Raw genomic sequence first — 9,713 nt, 5'->3', positions numbered from 1 at the left:
TAATTCTACTGCCCTAGCTAACTCTGACTAGTTCTTCAACTTTAATTTCCTTATTTTCTGGAAAACATTTCCAAGCACTCTTTTCTCTTCTCCCAAGACTGAGTTACATTTCACTTCATGGTGTCCAACACACTGCCTCTGTGTTTTTGTCTGCCTATCTTCTTGTATCTGTTTTATCCACTCATTGCTCCATTGATCTTTCTGTCCCCAGTACCTAGTACAGTGCTTGAGCACAAAAAGAGATCAAAATTGACTTGCTGAACCATTTAATCCACTAATAACAAGCATTTACTCTGTTTTTGGCTAAGATGGATGGTGCCATCTGTGGCCAGGTACTTCTCTATGTAGAGAGTCCGTCCAAGGAACTGGTCTTAAACTCATTCCCACTATGCTCAAATTAGCTAAATTAGTGAAACAGTGAATACAGACATTTCTTAAGGATTTTGCAAAACAGTGAGATACTACAGCAAGCTTGAGCAGTACCAGCAACTGAGAAACGAAGCTTCTCTGTTGGATGCTGCTAAACCTGAAACAAATCCATGGACAAGAAGGTTCAGCTAACTTTGAAATCACAAATTTTTTTACTAATCAAAGAATATCCCTAATGATGCCAAGTTCTTTTTTCAATATCTGTTCCTTCGTTTTGTAACATTGTTCAGAATGAAGCGTCATTCTAGGCACCTGAGTGGCTCGGTTGGTTAAGTGTCTGCCTTCTGCTTAGGTCCTGATCCCAGGCTCCTGGGATTGAACTCTGAGGTCCTGGGATCAAACCCTCCAGCCTGCTGCCGCCTTTCCACCTGCCCCTCCCCTGCTCGTGCTCGCTCTCTCTCAAATAAATAAAATCTTAAAAAAAAAAGAATGAAGCATTATTGTGATATAAATTATTTCAATTATCAGAACTGATAGGTTAAGTAAAGCCAAAATGCCCCAAAGTGGGAAATGCTATGTAATCCCATGCCTTAGCATATAAACTTAAGCCATTTTCTTTTTGGGAGAAAACAGATCTACATATACCCACCCTCACCCTATTCCACCTCACATCTCTACATAGTTAGCAATTGAGGTAGATTAGCTATGGGACATAGCTTAAGATCACAGTCACTAATTCACAGTCACTAACAAACTTTTATCCTTATTATTTCTTCGCGGGAAAAGTCATGTTCTCTAACATTCAGAATAAAATTCATACCCAAAATTATTATGCAGAGTTACTCAGAAATCTACAGTGTGTGTTTGGAGAGGAAAGAGATTTTTAAAAATCACCAAAATTCTGCCTCCCTATTACCATGCCTCAGTAAAGGAAACCAGGGATTGTCTGGAGAGACGGCTGATTCCAGGGTGGTCAGGAAAAGTCCAAGGTGAGACTTGGGACATCTTGTTATAGTAGAAAACAAGAGGGTACCTGGGTGGCTCAGTTGGTTAAGCATCTGCCTTCAGCTCAGGTCATGATCCCAGGGTCCTGGGAGTGAGTCCCACCTCGGGCTTGCTCGGAGGGGAGCCTGCTTCTCCCTCTCCCTCTGCCCCCCACTCATGCTTGCTCTCTCTCTCATGCTCTCTTTCTCTCTCAAATAAATAAATAAAATCTTAAAAAAAAGGAAAGAAAAAATAATTGAAAAAAAGATGAGTATGTCACAAGGATGCAGGAACCAGCTTGAAAGCATGAAAAGCACAATATATAAAGAATGGAATTGAGAAATTAGACTTGATCAAAAACACTTCCACTCTTTGTAAAATACCATTCACGAGAAAATGAAAGACAGGTCACAGAATGAGAAAATATCTACAAAATACAGATACAGATCTAATACAGGACTTCTAACCACAGTATATAAGAAATCTCTCAAAAAAATCTACTAAAACAATCCTATTACAAAATTAACAAAGATTCTGAAGAGATGCATCATCAAAGAAGATACATAGATGGCAACTAGGCATATGAAATAATGCTCACTGACCATTAGGAGATTGCAAATTGAAATTGCATGTATGGTCAATTGATTTTTTTTTTAAAGATTTTATTTATTTATTTGAGACAGAGAGAATGAGAGAGACAGAGAGCACATGAGAGGGGGGAGGGTCAGAGGGAGAAGCAGGCTCCCTGCCGAGCAGGGAGCCCGATGCGGGACTCGATCCAGAGACTCCAGGATCATGACCTGAGCTGAAGGCAGTCGCTTAACCAACTGAGCCACCCAGGCACCCAGGTCAATTGATTTTTCAACCAAAATGCAAAGGCAATTCATTGGAGAGAGGATACTTTTCACAATAAGTGATATTGAGATAATTGTGTGTCAGTATGAAAACAACAACAAACCCTTTCACTTCCACCACAGACCTAAGTGTCAAATCTAAAAAATTAAACTTCTAGAAGAAAACAGGGAAGAGGGCGCCTGGGTGGCTCAGTTGGTTAAGCGACTGCCTTCGGCTCAGGTCATGATCCCGGAGTCCTGGGATCGAGTCCCACATCGGGCTCCCTGCTCAGCGGGAAGTCTGCTTCTCCCTCTGACCCTATCCCCTCTCATGCTGTTTCTCTCTCTCTCTCTCTCAAATAAATAAATAAATAAATAAATAAATAAAAAGAAAACAGGGAAGAAATCTTTGTGACCTTGGGTTAAGCAAAGATTTCTTAGATACAACACAAAAACCACAATGAGATACCACTACACCCATATAAGAATAGCTATAATTAGAAAGACAGATCACACAGAGTGATGGCAAGGATGCAGAGGAACCAGAATTTCTCATATGCCACTGATGGGACACAAAATGGTACTGTCACTTTGGAAAACAGTTTGGCTCATGAAGTTAAGCACACATATACATACAACACAGCAATCTTATTCCTAGTCATTTGCCCAAGAGAAATAAAAATGTATGTTCATACAAAACTTTCAGGCAAATGCTGATAGTAGTGTTATTCATATCCACTAACAACCGAAAAAATAAAATAAAATGAAATAAAATAAGTCTTTCAACCAGCATATATAATACCAAAGTGGTACATCCATAAGATGGTATACTACTCATCAATGAAAGGAAACAAAGTATTGTCATAGGCAACAACATGGATGAATCTCAAATGCATTATGTCAAATGAAAGAAGCCAGATTCAAAAGGCTGCATGAGACCCAAAAAGCAGATGAATGGTCGCCCAGGGCTGGGAAAGTTGGAGGGAAATAGGAAGTGGCTCCTAACAGGTATTGGCATTTGGGGAGCAGGGGGGAAGTGACGAAAATGTTCTAAAATTGATTGTGATGATTGCCCAACTCTGTGAATATACTAAAAACCACTGAAATGTACACTTCAAATGGGTAAACTGTATGGCATGTGACTTGTATCTCAATAAAGCTGTTTTTTAAAATAGGTTGTATACTATATAATTCCACTTCTATGACATTCTACAAAAGGCAGAACTATAGGCACAGAGAACAAATCACTGGTTGTCAGGGGCTGGGGTGGAGGAATCGGCTACAAAGGACTTGGGGGAACTTTTGATTGTGGTAGAGGGTACACAACTGTGTGTGTTTGTCAAAACTCGTGCAACAGTTAACTCAGCAGGATGAATTTTACTGCAAATAAACAATACCTGAATAAACCTGATGTTAAAAATAAAATGCAACTGTATTTCCTATCAGAAAAATAGTCATTACTTTTGTGGGTTTTAACTTATATGTTAGAACGACAATACTATTCACCTTCTCCCAGATATTGCATTATCAGTGGTATGTCACAAACATAACACCTACGAATATATATGGTTTGTCATTACATTTTTTATCACTGAAGTGGTGTTATTCCACTTTTAAAACATTTTTGAATAAATGTAAGAGGTAATGCAGTAATATGCATTTCCAGGCACAATTATAAAGCTATTAACTACCTCTGGGTCTATTTATTATCGTTTTAGGAATAAGATAAATTCAGTTTACATGTGCTTATTATGTTAACGATGGGCTTTATAGCCTTAAAAAGCATATGCAGAGGGAAATTTAATTGCCTATTGAAAAGAAATATTCCAAAATCAAATTATTTCATTCTTGTAAACTTTCTTAAAGCATGTTGGATTTTTCGAATAGCGAAGTCGAATTTTTTTTATATATATTGAAAAGTGTCACACATAGGGAAAATCTGCAAGAATAAGAACAGTGCATAGAACATCGACATACCACTTACCCAGATTTACCTAATGCTGACCTATTACCCTGTTTGTTGTCATTTGTTCTCTCACATATATATGCGTCTAGTTCTGGGTTGTCTGGACCGTTACACTCACCTATGTGGCTATCCTTTGACCAACCCAATCTCACACTGACTTGATTAATGCCGCTTTCTACTAAAGCTTGAAATCAAATAGCATGAGTCTTCCGACTTTGGTGTTTCTTTTCAAAATTGCTTTAGCTATTCTAGTACCATTACCTTCCCATTTAAATTTTGGAATCAACTCCCCCAAATCTACAAGAAGTCAAACTGGGAATCAGATTAGGAATGAATCTATAGGTCAACTGGGGGATAACGGACACCTTAACAATCAATACTGACTCCTCCAACAACCAAGGACATATTTTGTCTCTCCCTTTATGTAGGTCTTTGATTTCTTTTTTCAAAGGGGAAATTCAGTTTCTATTTCTGGCATCTTCTTTTCCATCACTGCCTATCCCCCACTCCATTCCCCAAAGTCAAGTTTTGACACATTAAAGAATGTGCTTAAGACATGGATAAAAAGTAATATTTTTGTATTTTTAAACTTTCAGCTACTAACGTAATGACAGCCTTCTGTACTTAAAAGTTTCCACCTAATAATGACTCAAAATATCTTGGTTAACTTCCTTAATATCCGCGAATTAGCTAAATATAGCTGGCCTGAGCTTTTTGCTGGACAGGGCAACTCTTCAAACATCAGAAAAAATTCATGAGAAGATAAAATTTTAAAAATCAGTACCCTCTGTGCCAGCTACCATTCCCTTCATGGATCAGAAATAGCATGCGGTTATCTGATCCACAAAGTTTTTTGATCAAAATAAATTATACACATGGGTAACTTAACCCCAATGTCAACAAGCCAGCTTAAACATGGACCCTTGAAGCCTGTCAGATCCAGGGACAGGCATTAATATAAGGAGGAATCTATGAACTAAGAGGAACACACACGACCATATTCAAAGACCATGTTTATGACAGTAATTGGTTAACTGAATATTTTTCAAAAGAGTCCCTTTTGTTCTTAATGGCATTGAAACCATTGCTGGGCTCTCCCACTGTCACCAACAGGACCAGCAGTGGGGAGTATTGGTGTATGCACAAGATCAAAAGCTGGGATGAAAGGGCCTGTAATTAATAATAATTGCTTCCCAAGTGTCTATTTTACATAAAGATTCCACTTCATAAGGCATACATTCAAGTCCACTGGATAGGCTTAATATTTTCACTGTGGGTGGTCCTTTCTGGGAAAGTTATTCAAAGGGTCTGCATGGGGCTAGCAAAACATCATTCATAAGACGGATACAGAAGAATTACAGAGACAAGCACACCTTTGCCAATGGTGACATCTTACAAAGCAGCCTATGCAGTCTTCGAAGCATGTGGAACAAAGGGCTTCTAGAGACAGTGAGGGCACAGTTATTCATTTAGTCGAGTTCTTTTTATTTAATGGGTGCTTTTTGGGAGGTGGTGACCAAGAGTGGGGTTGACGCTTGCAGTCCTGGTTGTATACTTAGCTATTATGTTTCTGTGGATAATTTTAAATAAAAGGGGAAAACTCTACGAATGCCTTTGAATGGAGTTAAATGGCAGAAAGAGGAAGCCGCATGAACCCAGCAAAGGGAAGCCAGAATAATATTTCTATAACTCGAAAAAAATGAGAAGTTTCAATAAATACCAACATTTTTATGCTTATATGACAAAATTGTTCATCTTAATCTTCATCGGGAACAGATGAATACAATTAACGGATTACAATTTTAAATTCTTTTGATAACCGCTTAATAATCATGATGGTCAGAATCACTGTGGCAAATGGATTAAAATAATAGCCCCATTCTTCACTCATTCCTATATCTACCCTCCATGAAATGAAAATTTGCTGCTTGACCCCTTGAAGATGGACTGGCCTTGTGACTTGCTTTGGCCAAAAGAAAGCAGTAATGAGACTAGACCTCAAAAGGCCATGCATGTCTGGGAATTCTGCCTTGCTGTCATGAAAGTAGCCTGAGCTGACCTGTTGGATGATGCAAAACAGATAAAGAAGAGCCATCTCAGCTGAGACCATCCTATACCAACCTGCCACCAGGCAACTTGTCTGCAGATGGCAGACACATGAGTGAGAACAGGTGAGACTTGATGCACTACCCTGCCAACACATAAACTCATGAGCATAATTAACATATGGTTCTTGTTTTGCCATGAAATTTGGGGATGGCTTGTTACTCAGGACAAGCTCACTGATACAATCACCTACCTTTCCAAGTACAGTAAGAAACTTCAAGTTCATTCTGTATCTTTCTCTTTTCCTGCCCTTGTGTTTTCTCAGTTACCACTACCACCAATGCTAATCCTATGACTCCTGATTTTTCAATGTACTTTGACCTCTCTCATATTTCCCGTGATCAGTCACTTAGTCTTATAGCTTCTGTATAGAAGCGGGTCTCAAATCTATCTGCTTTTCTCCATCCTTTCCGCAGGGCGGAATGTCCCTATTTGCTCATTCGTTTGTCTTCTCAAAGCTTTCCTTTCCTCATTCCTTTGTTTCTTTAATACATTCTTCAGTCACTAAAGCAGAGTCATTTTCTTACTAAATAGAAATCATTATTTTAGTAAGACGCATGTCAGGACATATTCCCCATCTCAGATACTTTAATAGCTGCCAGTTGCCTTCAGAATGTTCCGAACAGCTTAGCATGGGATTCGAGATGCTCCATCATCTGATCCCAATCTCCCCTCTTCGTCACTCCCCACTGTCTCCTTCTACACATCTTCAGTACCATCAAGCTAGAACTATTACCCAGGCCCTTTGACATCTCTGTGCCTTCATGATGTTATTTTCAGCCCCTCTTCCCCATCAAACTCCAACCAACCCCACTACTGACTGCTCTCTGACCCTCTTCTGTGGTCCCCTCCACTCACACCTCCGTCCCAGTAGTGCCTTGGGTGGATTTGTCCTTTCCGCTGAACATCTCGCACCGGCCTCTATTACAGTCCTTTTTTCATTACAGTTTAATCTATGCTTAGTTGAATACCCGAAGGTTATAAATTCTTTGGCAGCATGGTACATGAGTTTTTGCACCCCTCATATGCCCAGCACAATGCTTAATATGTCAAGTGTAATATGCTAGGGATCCTGGGGTCTCAGAGGGAGAGGAACTGTTCAGAGCGAATTTAGTTTTCTGGCCAACAGACAAATCTAGATGTGGGACAAATAAATCCCTTCGCTCCCTGATCAGAAATGGAAAGTTATGCATAGAGAAAGTTAGTTTTTGACTCCTTCAAAATTCTAAACTTAAATATCACAATACACCATCAGCTATTTCACACCTATTCAGGAAACTGACAGCTATAGACTATGTTAAATTCATTTAGAATCAGGACCCATGGGGCGCCTGGGTGGCTCAGTCGTTAAGCGTCTGCCTTCGGCTCAGGTCATGATTCCAGGTCCTGGGATGGAGCCCCGCATCAGGCTCCCTGCTCAGCGGGAGGCCCGCTTCTCCCTCTCCCGCTCCCCCTGCCTGTGTTCCCTCTCTCGCTGTGTCTCTCTCTGTCAAATAAATAAATAAAATCTTTAAAAAAAAAAAAAAGAATCAGGACCCATAAGTATTATAATCTCTATCCATTCTCACCCTTGTCTGTCTGGCATATTTGGCAGAATCAGATAAGTGAAGGGTAACTTCTGAATACAGTAAATACAGTAAAACCTTGAAAAACAGCTCTCTGTTTAGCAAACCATTTATTTTTACATGCTGCTGTGAAAAGAAGAAGGAAAATAAGTTGATATCAAGACTCATGCACTAGCTACTGTCAGGCATATATTATCTTCAGAAGAGAATTTTATAATCACACGTACATTTCCCCTCTAAAAAGAAACACAGCGACCCTGAGCAAAGTCTTTTAACTCCTCTATGTCCCTATTTGCTCATCTGTTAAATGAGTGACTGAAACTAAACTTCAGTGAGTTTTTTTTTTTTTTAAGATTTATTTATTTATTTTAGAGAGAAAGAGAACAAGCAGGGGCAGGGGCAGAAGGAGAGGGAGAAAGAATCTCAAGCAGACTCCACACTGAGCACAGAGCTCGACGTGGCCCCATGGGCCGATCCCAGGACCCTGAGAGCACCACCAGAGCAGAAACCAAGAGTCGGATGCTTACCCAACTGCACCACTCAGGCCCCTCTTCACTGAGCTTTTTTTTTTTTTTTTAAGAATTTATTTATTTGTTAGAGAGAGAGAGAGCACACGCACGAGGCGGAGGAGAGGCAGAGGGAGAAGCAGGTTCCCCGCTGAACAGGGAGCCCAATGCTGGGCTGAATCCTAGGACGCTGGGATCATGACCTGAGCTGAAGGCAGATGCTTAACTGACTGAGCTACCCAGGTGCCCCTCAGTGAGTTTTTTAAACATTAGTTTATTGAAACTAATGTTCACAATAGTGAATATAAGGGAATGAAAGATTTTCAATAATAAAAATTTCAAGTATTAAATTATGCATAATATACTTTAAGAGACAGCAAAAGACACCACTATAATTTTTTTTTTTTAAAGATTTTTATTTATTTATTTGACAGAGAGATAGAGAGCACAAGTAGGCAGAGCGGCAGGCAGAGGGAGAGGGAGAAGCAGGCTCCCCACTGAGCAGGGAGCCGGACGTGGGGCTCGATCCCAGGACCCCAGGATCATGACCTGAGCCGAAGGCAGCCGCTCAACCGACTGAGCCACCCAGGCGCCCCGACACCACTATAATTTTGAAAGATTTTTTTAAAGGTGAAAAATAGAGTATTTTCATGGCTTTCAATTAGTTAGAAATTTCAGGGGCGCCTGGGTGGCTCAGATGGTTGAGCATCTGCCTTCAGCTCAGGTCATGATCTCCAGGTCCTGGGATCGAGGCCCCAGCTCGGCGGGGAGTCTGCTTCTCCCTCTCCCTCTCCCTCTGCCTCTCCCCCTGCTCAGGTTCTCTCTCTGTATCTTTGTCTCAAATGAACAAATAAAATCTTAAAAAAAAAGAAAAAGAAATTTCAATTAATAAGAACAAACAGTCAAGTTAATCCAAGTACTACTGTAAATATTAAAACACCGGTCTTATGGAGAATGGAACCACCACAGCTTTGTAGATGAGCTGTGGGGCCTTAGACAGGTTATCTAATCTCCATTTCATTGTCTGAAAAACAGGGAGAATAATTCCTGCCTTGTTGGAGGTTGTAAAGATCGAATGAGATAATGTCCATGCAGTGACCAGAATATAGCAGATACCAAATAAATGTTAATTTCCCTTTCTCCACCATCCTCAAGAAAATTCAAGAGCACTTCAACAGTACATGATTAGAAGTTTCCTCTCCACTGTATTTATTATTGTTTTTCATTACTCAACATGCTCTCATATGCTAAAATATTTTATTTTCACAGATAACACTTGCTTCAAAGTCACTTATCCTCCCCTGTTTACTAGATGGCAGGCTGATGATGCCATTAAAAGAGCCACAATAAATTTACTCATAAAAGCAATCTGACACAAGTCTGA

General features: G+C 39.9%; 1 protein-coding gene across 1 annotated transcript in view; it reads right to left on the bottom strand.

The window, feature by feature from the left end:
* LHFPL6 (LHFPL tetraspan subfamily member 6) overlaps nt 1-9,713 on the bottom strand; it is a 240,816-nt gene that overhangs the window by 190,270 nt on the left and 40,833 nt on the right. The gene's annotated exons all lie outside the window — the stretch shown is intronic.

Source organism: Neomonachus schauinslandi, chromosome 3 (genome assembly GCF_002201575.2).
Source record: "Neomonachus schauinslandi chromosome 3, ASM220157v2, whole genome shotgun sequence".
Taxonomy (NCBI): Eukaryota; Metazoa; Chordata; class Mammalia; order Carnivora; family Phocidae; genus Neomonachus; species Neomonachus schauinslandi.
This window is presented reverse-complemented; position numbering and strand designations above follow the sequence as displayed.